Source organism: Mytilus galloprovincialis, chromosome 6 (assembly GCF_965363235.1).
Source record: "Mytilus galloprovincialis chromosome 6, xbMytGall1.hap1.1, whole genome shotgun sequence".
Lineage (NCBI taxonomy): Eukaryota > Metazoa > Mollusca > Bivalvia > Mytilida > Mytilidae > Mytilus > Mytilus galloprovincialis.
The window spans coordinates 78,038,396-78,052,640 of NC_134843.1; the positions used below are offsets into that span (position 1 = coordinate 78,038,396).

The following is a 14,245-nucleotide window of genomic DNA, read 5'->3' on the forward strand; positions in this document are numbered from 1 at the left end:
AAAATGAATTTTGTCATGACAAAAGTAACTTTTGTCCACTGAAAGATAATTTTGTATGACAAAATTTTAAATTTGTAGTATACTAAACTGAACTCATTTTTGTTGAACAAAACTCACTTTTGTCCGTACAAAATTGAATTTCGAGTACAAAATCACAAGAGTCCCATTCGGCGCCGCGTACTCCGAGAAAAATTCAAAACGAAAAGTCCGTAATCAAATGGCAAAATCAAATGCTCAATCACATCAAACGAATGGATAACAACTGTCATATTCCTAACTTGTTACAGCCATGTCGATTATCATAAAAAAAGAAGATGTTGTATGATTGCCAATGAGACAACTGTCCACAAGAGACCAAAATGACACAGACATTAACAACTATAGGTCACCGTACGGCCTTCAACAATGAGCAAAGCCCATACCGCATAGTCAACAATAAATGGCTCCGTTATGACAATGTAAAACAATTCAAACGAGAAAACTAACGGCCTTATTTATAGAAAAAAAATGAACGAAAAACAAAAGCTGTTTTTATAGCTAGTTTAACCTCTCAGTTGTATGACAGTCGCAAAAAAAATCCATTAAATTGACAACGATAATATAAATATGATTTGTTTGTGGTTCAATCATTAATGAAATAGTGACATAATAATTCGCTTTAAGCAGCCAGTATTGTTTAATTTTGTCACATTAATGTACTAAACATTGATGATGAATTATTCACTTGATTCGACCTCATTAAATCTGTATTCATGTGAACTTCCATTTAACCTCTTAGCTAGAGATGAATAACGGATGCATCAAGCGTGTGCGTTTATTTAAAGGAAAAGAATGTCAACATTTATAGTGAAACAAAGATAATGATTGACTTATTCAATCCACATAAAATGGACGTGTTCGCTTTGCGTTAATATCTGAGACTATATTTATGTTTATATCACTTATGTGACAATTGGAAGTTTTCGGAGACCAACTCGACAGTTAATTAGATGCCATGAAGACTAAAATACACACGAAACAAAGCTACATATTATATTATATATCGAGTCCATGACCTGTAAATTGTTTATATTAGACTTTTTATAATTTGGATTATATAAGGTTACATGGTTATAAATCAAATATAAGAATTTGTTCAAATCGGTGAAGATGAATATGACAGCTAGTGCCCCTAATTTGTAATTTTTAATTTGTATAGGATTTTTTTCCAGACAATATGCGGATTCTCCTTTTCTTCATTAAATGTTTGCTTGTACAGATTTTTCTGAAGAAAGATAATCAATATTACTTAAATCAGGGTGTATACTTTGAAGTGTGTTATTATTTATACGGCTTTTTGTTTATTATAAGCAAGGAGGTTATATCTAATATAACCTCCTTGTTATAAGTATTATTTTTTCAGGAAACTAAGGATCTCCATACATTCTGAGTGGGTCTTCTGTTTTCTTTTCACTATCAGTATGCTTTTTGAAAAGGTCGAGCATATTTTGAAGAGAGAAACAGAAAGATTTTTTTTTGTCTTGTTTTAAATAGTTGTTATATGAGAAGTTGTGTATGTTTAGAAATTTTAATTGGCAGTTTGCAGGCTTGGTGGACTTTTTACCAAAAATATGCTTATATTTCCATTTTATGTATTATCATTCATGTATTGATATATATTATAGTTTTTGTAACATTGGAAAAAAGGAAAAAATAATTATGACAGATAATACAAATTATACCTATTGAACTCCTAGTTGACAATTAAATTGTATAACGACATCGTTTAAATTGGTCTTATGGCAACTTAAAATTGAGAATGGAAATGGGGAATGTGCCAAAGAGACAACAACCCGACCATAGAGCAGACAACAACAGCTTATGGCAACTTAATATGCATCCAGATATTTTAATGTCGAAAATAACATGTTAGAAAACGGCAATAGCACGGTTAGGTAAATTTGACATTTTTATTTCAGAGCCCTAAAACCCGTGAAAAAATGATATAACAATGTCTGTATTGCAAGTTTTGCACACACGAAATATCATTTTGAATGTATTTAAACGTTTATACAATCTGTCAACCTCTTTAATTTTCTTGATTAAAGTTTTATTACAGCTATAATTTCTGTTGTTTTTACACATGAATGAATGATAAAAGTTGAACAATGAAAGATGACTTTAGGAACTGACCATTTGCATACAGGATTCTTCAGTAGAAAGTAGAGATTATTTTACGTGTTACAAGGCAATGTTTGGTATATTCCAATGTGCTTTTGTCTTCTATTTTGCCTAATTGGATAAATTTTATTATTTGGCTCAAATGTAAATAAAATGTTTTAATTTCCCTTTAATTACTTATGTTCTGTGGATGGTGCTTCAATAATTCCTTGTGCTGACAATTTAAATGATTTTACTTTACAGCTTGTCATATCTAGATATTGTTGTCTGTTTATTAATCTAGATTTTACAAAGTTGCATTTGCATGAAAATGTACTGAGCTCAAAACAAAGCACTTTAAAAATCCAAGAGAGTTTGTTTATTTTCGACTCATGAGTATGAATATAAAAAAAGAAGATGTGGTATGATTGCCAATGAGCCAACTCTCAACAAGAGACCAAATGGCACAGAAATTAACAATTATAATTCACCGTACGGCCATCAACAATGAGCAAAGCCAAAACCGCATAGTCAGATATAAAAGGCCCCGAAATGACAATGTAAGACAATTCAAACGATAAAACGCCCGGCCTAATTTTTATACAAAAAATGAACGAAAAAAAAATATGTAACACATAAACAAACGACAACCACTGAATTACAGGCTCCTGACTTTGGACAGACACATACATAAATAATGTGGCGGGGTTGAACATGTAACGGGATCCCAACCCTCCCCTAGCCTGGGACAGTGGTATAACAGCACAATATAAGAACATTCTATAAGAATCAATTGAAAAAGGCTTAACTCATCAGACGGATAAAAATTTCCTTTTGGTATCCTGTGCCTCTCTTCTACCCTGGTCCGAGGTAGCGATGGTCACTGACTCCGTCACTAAGATTTCCGATTGTAGTCATAAATCAAAACTAAACAAAATAAATGTAAACCAAGTCAATAGGGGACGAAGTATATACTAAAATGACAGTTGGAAACTTTTCTATAAGAGGCATAATTACTATGCAAACTATTGAAATGACTTATATCATAATCCAAGTCTCCGGTTCTATGAAAAGAGATATGATTTGTGGAAATTGGTAACAAAGAGCTTTGGGCTTTGAACATTTTGTAAGAAAGTTATTTCCATGAAATTTACAAAGCCAGTTATTTCTGCAAAAATCAATGGAGCTGAACTAAATTTAATTTCCATCTGTTACTCATCATAAAAGACTTACATACTAAAAAACAGCTTAATATGTGAAGGCATTTAGGAGAAACTCGTATAACTGTTATTTCTTAGAAAATGTTCGAAGCCCAAAGCCCTTTGTTTCAGTAAAAATAGCAGAGCGGCGAAACTAAACGTTTATTTGATTAGTAACTCGCCAAAGTATGTAGACTGACATACTAAATATCAGCTCAACATTTGAAGGCGTTTAGAAAAGAAGTCCATATAACTGTTCTTTGTAGAATGACGGAAATTCAATGGCAGATAACGGTAAATTGTATGACAAGTTTGTTCCGGTAATAAATATGACTAATAATGTGATGATAGGTTGAAAAATACTGTGATCGCTACTACAGAAAGATATATATGGTAGCTACAGCTGCTTGATGTAAACTGTAACACAAGAAAATCAGAAAAAAACACTTTCAACATCCAATTAGACTTTAGAATCGAGTAGTTAAGTAAATGAATTCCGTTTATACATTCAAAAATAATTCTGGATTGTTACAGAAAATAATATGTCGTCTAAATATCTGCATGTATTTTTTTTTTTTTTTTTTTGTATGTATAAAGTGATGTTGCATTTTACTGTTGTGAAGATTAGCCATGGCTCGGGTTCACATCAGTAAAATAATAAATCTGCAATAGAAGCAGCTATCATATTATTCAACAATTTTTCAACTCCTTATGAATCCCTTCAGCAAAGTGAACGACAACCACCAAACAACAGGTTCCTGACTTAGGACAGGTGCAAACAAATGCAGAGGGTTAAAATGTTTACAGCAAAATGCATCGAGTGTGTAGGTAAAGGTAATATCTTTGGTTAGCTTCCTTGTTAGCTGAACCGTGTAGTAATTATTAGGTTAAGAAAACTACTCTTCTTTCAGAGTAGTAAAGTCTTACAGACAGGTAGATTGGTTATCTGTCGGACAAGTCTACGTTCAAAACAGGGTGATGTACCTAACTAAATAATGACTTCACGATTCGGGTAGCAAACAAGCTTACCAAAAGATAATACTTTTACCTACACACTCAATGCATTTTGCTGAAACCCCACTCTGCAAGGTAAAGAGGATGGTTGAGCAATCACAATTCTGTAAGTTAGTGTGCATATCCAATGTCAGTAACTTGTAGTTCAGAGGTTGCCGTTGGTTCTAGATCATTAGTTTTTCTCGTTTGAATTTATTAACATTTTTAACATGTCGGTGCAGTTTATAGCCGACTATACAGTAAAGTTTTTTTCCTCTTTTTTTTGAAGACCCTATTGTGACATGTATAGTTGCCTGTATTCACTTATTATATCACTGGGGGAATATTTGTCTCAATGGCAGTCATACCACATCTGCTTACTTTGATAAACATTTTATTCAGAGGGGAGAATATACAAAATTAAAACGATAATGTTGATAATGCTTTTTCTTCAAAATATTATTGTAGACATATGAAAAATGAAGAGGATGATCCACTTTTCTATATATTTAGATATAAAAAGATGTGGTATGAGTGCCAATGAGACAACTCTCCATCCAGGTCTCAATTTGTATTTGTTTCAACACAGAGTTATACTAGAAAACTGCGATATTGGTAAATAAGATCATAATAAAAAGAGAAAAAATATTTCTATAACTCTAAGATACAATAAAAAGCTTTACTTTCTATAAAATATTTGATTTGATTTATTATGTCTTTTTCCTCCCATTTTTTTTTTAATCTTAAACATGTCAATTCATGAAATAATATCTATCAAAATTAATTTGTTCAAATCTTCAGAAATCTGAGAAAATGTTTTCAGGTCAGTCAGAAAGTCGTACTTGATTTAATGTTATTTTACTTTATGTACCCTGCAATTGAGAGGATTCTTCATACCATTTTAAACCGACTAAAATTGAACAAATCCCCGTTATTTCCTTTTTCTTTATATCGCTACCGATGTCTTATTAGGAATAAAGATATATAAAATTGTAAGACGGAAATACGTACTCGTCTATACGTATTGAAGATTATATACCAAGTTTAATATTATGTACATGTATCATAAGTCAAATTATTAAATAATTCAGTTCCGTTTTGTTAAAAGACGGAAATAAACGGAGGAAAAGAAACACGCAGTCAATGCATGTATTCGAGAGTTGCATTCAGCTTCAACGGTCTCTTATAAACAGTCAAACCAGTGTTAATTAAACTCTGCATACACGGCAAAAATGTCTAGTGTGTAGTATAATGGGTATTCTTGTATCAGCTTAAACAATGAATCTGTTTTTCTCAATTATATATATAAAAATGAGATTAACTGAAGAACTGATAATATAAATACAATGTTCACTCCGAGGGGTTTGTCCTACCCCCAAAAATTCGATAATACAACTAATTTTCACTCCAAATGATTTGTTTAAGAACACCATGTCTACTTCAAGGGGACCATGTTTACTCAAAGGGTTCGTTCTAACCAAAGAGGGACGATAATGCAAAAATGTTCATTCAAAATGATTCGTTTTAGAAAATCATGTCTACTATAAGTGGCACGGTTTGATAATAAAACATGATGTTCACTTCAAGGGGTTTGTCATACCCCTAGAAGATCGATAATATCGTTAATATCCACTATTCGTCTAAGATTATCGGGTGCAAGAAGTTCGATATACAACATAATGTTCACTCCAAAAGGTTCGTAGTTGAATAATCGATTCTAAAAATTTCGTTCTACTATGTAATCTTAAATCGTGAAAAGCGTGTTAGCGTTCCATAATTATAAAAAATTTGGTATATATGATTGCCAGTGAGACAACTCTCCACAAGAGACCAAAATGACACAGAAATTAACAACTATAGGTCACTGTACCGCCTTCAACAACGAGCAAAGCCCATTCTGCATAGTCAGCTATAAAAGGCCCCGAAATGACAATGTAAAACAATTCAAACGAGAAAACTAACGACCTTATTTATGTAAGGACTCTTTTCTGTGTTTCTATTAAAGGCAATTTGGAATCTGGAATTGTCTCTTTTTATCGCACACACATATATATATATATATATATATATAATAGTTTATATCATGACAATATATTTTGAAGAAAAACATATCTGCTGTCCATCGATTCATTCATAATACTATATATACACAGCTATATTCGTACGTGAAGCAAACATGTTATGCAGCTTTACCGATATACGGTTAATATGCCTCCTAACCGGTTTACAGTTTATATGCACCTTACTAAATGCGCATCGAGATCTTGAGTTCCCCGATGCCGTTCATACCTATAACTAAGAATCGTTAATATGTCCCCCTTTTTATCAAGAAACTTATATCACTGAATACTCCTACACTGTGACACAGGATATATTATAGAACAGTGACAGATCTTTTGTGTAACCGGACTTTATAAATAAGTATGCATGCACGTCAAAATCTCAGTAAGCTACCGGATTTTAATTATTCATGACATCTGAACAGATAAGTAAACACGTATATTTGAGAGAGACGGAATATATATATATATACGGTGGGTGTTTCATAGACCTTATTTGTTTTGTTTTCTGTACTTTCAATTCGTTTTATTATTGTGTAGACATGATGGTTGTTGGTTAAATGATATTTTCTTTTTTGAAGTCTAGTAAGTTATTAAAAAATAAAACATCTTAGTTTTGATAGTATAAATGTTGCCGGTTAATGTGATTGATTACGTTCGTTACCAGGAACTTATGGTCAACTGGCATACATGGACCGACATTGTCCACACTGCTTATTTCAAAAACATATATAAGTAAATCCTTGGATTTTGTATTTTGTATTTTCAAATTTAGGTGTTTTGATGAAGATAAATCTAGAAAACCGCTTCGGAAGTAAAAAAAAAAAAAAAAATAGAAAAAAAGTTCTCTTAGCGACCTTTGGATATACTTTTAAATGTCCTAATTATATATTTTACAAATACAAATGAAATAGCTTACAAAAAGATGACAGTTAAACAATTTCAAAATATCTTTATCTTATTTTAACATTTCTTTTTCAGTCTCGTAGTACACTAGTATGTGAATGAAGAAACATTACTTACACGTTGGTATCTTTGTAGTCAAGAAAATGATACGAAAATTAATGGACAGTAGATTTATGTCAAAAGAAAAGAGGGTAAGCTATTGTATATATTTAAATTATATGTGTATTGCACAAATTGACGAAAATAATTAATTTTGCCTTCAGCTTCAAGAACATATTGGTCATTCTAAACTATTGACAAAATATTTTCAGTAGTTATGCAGAAAGTTTTTAGACATCGCTCCTCATTTTCCCGGAGAGAATATAAGGTCCCTAAGATTTCTTGCTTAGAATTTTCTGGGTAAAAAAAAACTGTATCCCGATAACAATAATCCTAAATATATTTGAATGACTGCGATCTTTATTGCTGTGTTTACTCCCCTTATACTGAGATGCGAGCGCTATCTCTGTTATTTTCCTTTTTTGCTGTTGGTCGTGTGCTATTTAGTGTTGATTGCTAAATTGATACTAAAGACTGTATGAAGGTATGAACACAAAATTTATAGTATACAGGATAACATCATTACAAAAAGGGATTAAAATGGTACACAAAGAGAGAACTGCTGTGACGTCTACGGTTTTGATTAACGCAGTCTGTATACCGGTAATTTATAAATCATTACGACAAGGGTTTCGTATCACAATTTACTAACAACCTTAAGGTGGTATGGGAATCTAAAATAAAAATGATAAAATTTGTTCATACTTTGCCAAAAATTAGTATCTATTGATTTATGTTCAAAAATATACTAAAAATGATAGGTCACCGTGCATTTTCTCAAGCTACAGGTTGTGACAAAATGACACATTTTGTATGGATTATACAGGAGAAAACACCATTTTGTGATTCAAAACTAAACAAAATGATAGAATTGTAAAATAATTTAGAAAAAGATAGCTTTCAGACAATACTATGAGAATATCAAAAGAAAAGATAGGGTCACCGTACGTTTTTTTCGGCTAAAAAACAAAATAGGAAAATTCCATGTAGATTCCTTCAGAAAATGCACTGTTTTAGAGTTACCTCCCCTTAAAATGATAATTTAAAAACATTTAAAAACAACCAAAAATAATCTAATCTTGTAAAAATATTAATATTAATAAGTTATATTCTTATAAATTGTTTTTTTAAATGAAAATTCACATTGAATATCTGCATTCCTGCAATAAATTTTGCTAACTTGATAGAAAATCTTGACCTTAGGTTCTCTGTTTTTTACAATCCAAGATGGCGAAAGACACCCACCTTAAGTAAATATTTTTATAGTTTTATAGATTTTTCTTTTTTTTAATTTTTACATATTTTGTCATTCCATGCCCTTTTTTTAGTTAACTATACATTACTGGTTTTGCTCATTGTCGAAGGCTGTACAAATAAAATGTAGTTTCTCATATCTTTTTCATTTGGCCTATTGTTGATATGTGTGTTATACCTCATCAAATTTTATAGCGGTTGGAAGAGTGGCTGCACCTGTTGAAATGTAATACACTCAAACTATCGCATCATAATTTTTACGTTGGTATTGTTTAAAGAGCTCGTAAATTAAGATACGATCCATGTTAACTTAAGGTCCTTTAAACAATTAACTTTTAAAATGATTTCATTTTTTTTTAAATGAATACATGTTTTCACAGCATATTCAACCAACAGTAAGAAAGTCAAAACGATATAAAAGATTACACTCGGTAAGTATCAGAAAGTGCATGTTGAAGGAAGGGCATACATTCCGGACCATTTAACTCTCCCGCACCCCCACCCGTTGTTGAGTTTGTATATATTTATCAAGTTATTTGTGTCATTACAAAAAGTGTCATTTACAAGAGTTCTTCTTAATGTACCATCACTAATTTCGTCGTTCTTCAGTAACCCTATATGTGTGTGTATAAGTTTATATAAAAAAACAAGACAGCACTATCTTTTGCATCGTAAATTAATAATTGGAATAGTCCCAAAGCGTGCTTAAAAGTATTTGAAAATGATAAAAATGAAATTACGAGTGAATCTTTGACTTCGCCAAATAATAGAAAAAAAACCACTTCATATCTATAACTGTTGATGGTTCAAGATATGCCTCCTTATAATTATATAGTACTTATATGTGTATTAAGTAATGTAACTATACTTACCCAGTGTTGTACTTTTATAGTCTACTAGTGTTACACGCAAGTTAAACCTCTGCACTGTGTGATTACTAATGTAGTGGTGGTTGGACGTAAATACTACAGGGAAGTCCTCAAGAATGAAATTATACATTTATCTACATTCAATGCCCGTGCATTCCACATAGAGTTAGATAGTTGAATTCTGTTCACATTCATATCCTAGCTTGATGGCTGTATATTTGAAAGTCGCTATTGTGTATTGGCTTCCTAACCTACACAACAACTCGTTCAAATTTCATTTCATCTCAGCTTCCAGTAAGTTTTCTTAAACTAAATCTTTCTGTACTGTTGACTAGTTCTCTTACGTCTATTAAAGAACTAGTAATTATTTTGTAATAAAGCAGATGAAAATAATAAAATTAATCTATTTTGGTGTATAAACAAGTCTTGGATGTTAGTTTAGACAAATAACGTGCTTCAAATGGTCCGTTCAAATCAGATGATAATTGACCCTTGATTTTTCTAACCAAGTAGACTACACTACAACAAAGTCTAACTAACCGGAAGTTCTTTCATGTAATTAAATAGAAAAACGAAGGATAAAGGATATTCATCCATGACACACAATCAGCACATACACAGCAAACAAGCACATGGCCGGGTTGTTGTCTCTTTGACACATTCCCCATTTCCATTCTCAATTTTACATAAAAAGCAAAGGACCAGCGCTTTTATTGCTGTATATTTATCTTCGATGGTCCATGAAAAATCTGGTTGTAAATGTATTTCCTGCAACTCATATTAAGCCTTCTGTAATGAAATGGAAATATGTTAGTCCAAGTTTATGTAAGGGTTTGGCAGCCGCTAACATGTTTAACCTCGCCACTTTCTGTTTGTGTCTGTTCCAAGTCAGCCTGTACTTTATTGGTTGTCGTTTGTTGCTGTATATCGTATTTATTTTTCGTTCATTATTTTGTACATAAATCTGCCATAAGTTTTCTCGTTAACAATGTTTTACAATGTCAATTCGGGGTCTTGTATGACTAACTATGCAATATTTGTTTTACTCATTGTTGAAAGCCGTACGGTGAACTACTGCTGTTACATTCTGTGTCATTTTGGTTTCTTGTGGAGAGTTGTCTCATTGGCATTTTTAAAGATATACTTGCTGGAACTGTTATGAAAAATCTAATGCTTTAAAAAAATATTCTTGAACACCACTTGCTTTTAAGCTGTATTATAGACATATCTTATGCTATCATAAATGAATACATAATCGATCCACGACATACAAGCGAAGCAAACAGAATATTTTTTTTCGAAGTTGTAAAAATCTAGATTGACCGACCAAAACAGTTAAAGAAATTGGCCAGTAACATTACTATAGATTTTATTCTGATTATCTGATTTTTCCTACAGTGTAGCCAGGGGACAATATTTCATGGGAAAAGTCACCATTTAATAGAACATGATTTAAATCGTATGCATTTATACCAGATTATTTATCTATTAATTTGAATCTTTCTATCATGTTTAATAAGTTTACAAAAGATTACTAATCTACGAAACCTGGTAAATGCTCAGTATATATTTTGTACATGCGTTAAAATTCCGAGTCGTTTATTAGGTCTTTATAAATTAAGGTGGTCTTAATCTTGTTTCATTACCGGTCAATTTTAACCGCGCTGAAGTACGTCCATTATTCATAGTTCATTATTCATTATTCAATAATGAATAATGAAATAGTTCACTATTCACTATTCAATATTGAAAAATGAATAATGAATAATGAAATGGTTTATGTTTCATTATTCAAATTGAAGCGGTGAATAGTGAAAAAAATATAAAAAAAATTGACTGTGACACTATAGCTATATTTTAATTCAAAATGACCATAAGACGGTTTACGGAGGACCTAAATGCCACAATATGCATAAAAATGAGGAAATATAAAAAAGAAGATGTGGTATGATTGCCAATGAGACAAATATCCAGAAAGACCACAATGACACAGACATTAACAGCTATAGCTCACCGTACAGCCTTCAACAATGAGCAAAGCCCATACCGCATAGTCAGCTATTAAAGGCCCCGATAAGACATTGTAAAAAAATTCAAACGAGAAAACTAACGGCCTTATTTATGTAAAATAATGAACGAAAAACAAATATGTAACACATAAACAAACAACCAATAAATTACAGACTCCTGACTTGGAACAGGCACATACATAAATGATGTGACGGGGTTAAACATGTTAGCCAATTTTGAATAATGAAATGGATATTTTGAATAATGGAATGGACTGCTGTGACCCTTCAGCCCTAATTACAGATATATATTCTACCTAATCGAAAGGTTATTAAGAGAGGAACAAAATGTATATAGTCAATATGTTCCGCAACGCATTTTACAGGAGTAACGAAGGACTTAAATATCGAAATACGCCTGAACATTGAGAAATAGCCAATTTTGAATAATGAAATGGATATTTTGAATAATGGAATGGAGTGCGGCGACCCTTTAGCCCCTAATTATAGATAAATCTTCTACCTCATTCGAAAGCTGATTACAAGAGGAACAAAATGTATATAGTCAATATGTTCCGCAACGAATATCAGAAGACCTAAATGCCAAAATACGCGTGAAAATTAAGAAATAGCCAATTTTGAATAATGAAATGGATATTTTGAATAATGGAATGGACTGCTGCGACCCTTTAGCCCCTCATTATAGATAAACCTTATACCTCATTCGAAAGCTTATTACAAGAGGAACAAAATGTATATAGTCAATATGTTCCGCAACGAATATTAGAAGAACTAAATGCCAAAATACGCGTGAAAATTAAGAAATAGCCAATTTTGAATAATGAAATGGATATTTTGAATAATGGAATGGACTGCAGCGACTCTTTAGCCCCTAATTGTAGATAAACTTTATACTTCATTCGAAAGCTTATTACAAGAGGATTAAAATGTATATAGTCAATATGTTCCGCAACGAATATTAGAAGACCTAAATGCCAAAATACGCGTGAAAATTAAGAAATAGCCAATTTTGAATAATGAAATGGATATTTTGAATAATGGAATGGACTGCTGCGACCCTTTAGCCCTTAATTATAGATAAACCTTATACCTCATTCGAAAGCTGATTACAAGAGGAATAACATGTATATAGTCAATATGTTCCGCAACGAATATTAGAAGACCTAAATGCCGAAATACGCGTGAAAATTAAGAAATAGCCAATTTTGAATAATGAAATGGATATTTTGAATAATGGAATGGACTGCGGCGACCTTTTAGCCCCTAATTATAGATAAATCTTATACCTCATTCGAAAGCTGATTACAAGAGGAACAAAATGTATATAGTCAATATATTCCGCAACGAATATTAGAAGACCTAATTGCCAAAATACGCGTGAAAATTAAGAATAAGTCAATTTTGAATAATGAAATGGATATTTTGAATAATGGAATGGACTGCGGCGACCCTTTAGCCCCTATTATAGATAAACCTTATACCTCATTCGAAAGTTGATTACAAGAGGAACAAAATCTATATAGTCAATATGTTCTGCAACGAATATTAGAAGAGCTAAATGACAAAATACGCGTGAAAATTAAGAAATAGCCAATTTTGAATAATGAAATGGATATTTTGAATAATGGAAAGGAGTGCGGCGACCCTTTAGCCCCTAATTATAGATAAACCTTATACCTCATTCGAAAGCTGATTACAAGAGGAACATCATGCTTATAGTCAATATGTTCCGCAACGAATAATAGAAGACCTAAATGCCAAAATACGCGTGAAAATTAAGAAATAGCCAATTTTGAATAATGAAATGGATATTTTGAATAATGGAATGGACTGCGGCGACCCTTCAGCCCCTAATCATAGATAAACCTTATACCTCATTCGAAAGCTGATTACAAGAGGAACAAAATGTATATAGTCAATATGTTCCGCAACGAATATTAGAAGACCTAAATGCCAAAATACGCGTGAAAATTAAGAAATAGCCAATTTTGAATAATGAAATAGATATTTTGAATAATGGAATGGACTGCGGCGACCCTTTAGCCCCTATTATAGATAAACCTTATACCTCATTCGAAAGCTGATTACAAGAGGAACAAAATTTATATAGTCAATATGTTCAGCAACGAATATTAGAAGAGCTAAATGCCAAAATACGAGTGAAAATTAAGAAATAGCCAATTTTGAATTATGAAATTGATATTTTGAATAATGGAATGGACTGCAGCGATCCTTCAGCCCCTAATCATAGATCAACCTTATACCTCATTCGAAAGCTGATTACAAGAGGAATAACATGTATATAGTCAATATGTTCCGCAACGAATATTAGAAGATCTAAATGCCGAAATACGCGTGAAAATTAAGAAATAGCCAATTTTGAATAATGAAATGGATATTTTGAATAATGGAATGGACTGCGGCGACCTATTAGCCCCTAATTATAGATAAATCTTATACCTCATTCGAAAGCTGATTACAAAAGGAACAAAATGTATATAGTCAATATGTTCCGCAACGAATATTAGAAGACCTAATTGCCAAAATACGCGTGAAAATTAAGAAAAAGTCAATTTTGAATAATGAAATGGATATTTTGAATAATGGAATGGACTGCGGCGACCCTTTAGTCCCTATTATAGATAAACCTTATACCTCATTCGAAAGCTGATTACAAGACGAACAAAATGTATATA

At 31.9% G+C, this 14,245-nt stretch overlaps 1 long non-coding RNA gene across 1 annotated transcript in view; it reads left to right on the forward strand.

The window, feature by feature from the left end:
- Positions 1–6,775: 6,775 nt before the first annotated feature.
- The window catches only part of LOC143080401 (uncharacterized), a 32,307-nt gene continuing 24,837 nt past the window's right edge, over positions 6,776–14,245 (forward strand). Inside the window, exons 1-2 of the long non-coding RNA XR_012979709.1 lie at positions 6,776–6,865; positions 7,373–7,488. This is a non-coding gene — a long non-coding RNA (uncharacterized LOC143080401). The remainder of the gene's footprint in view (positions 6,866–7,372; positions 7,489–14,245) is intronic.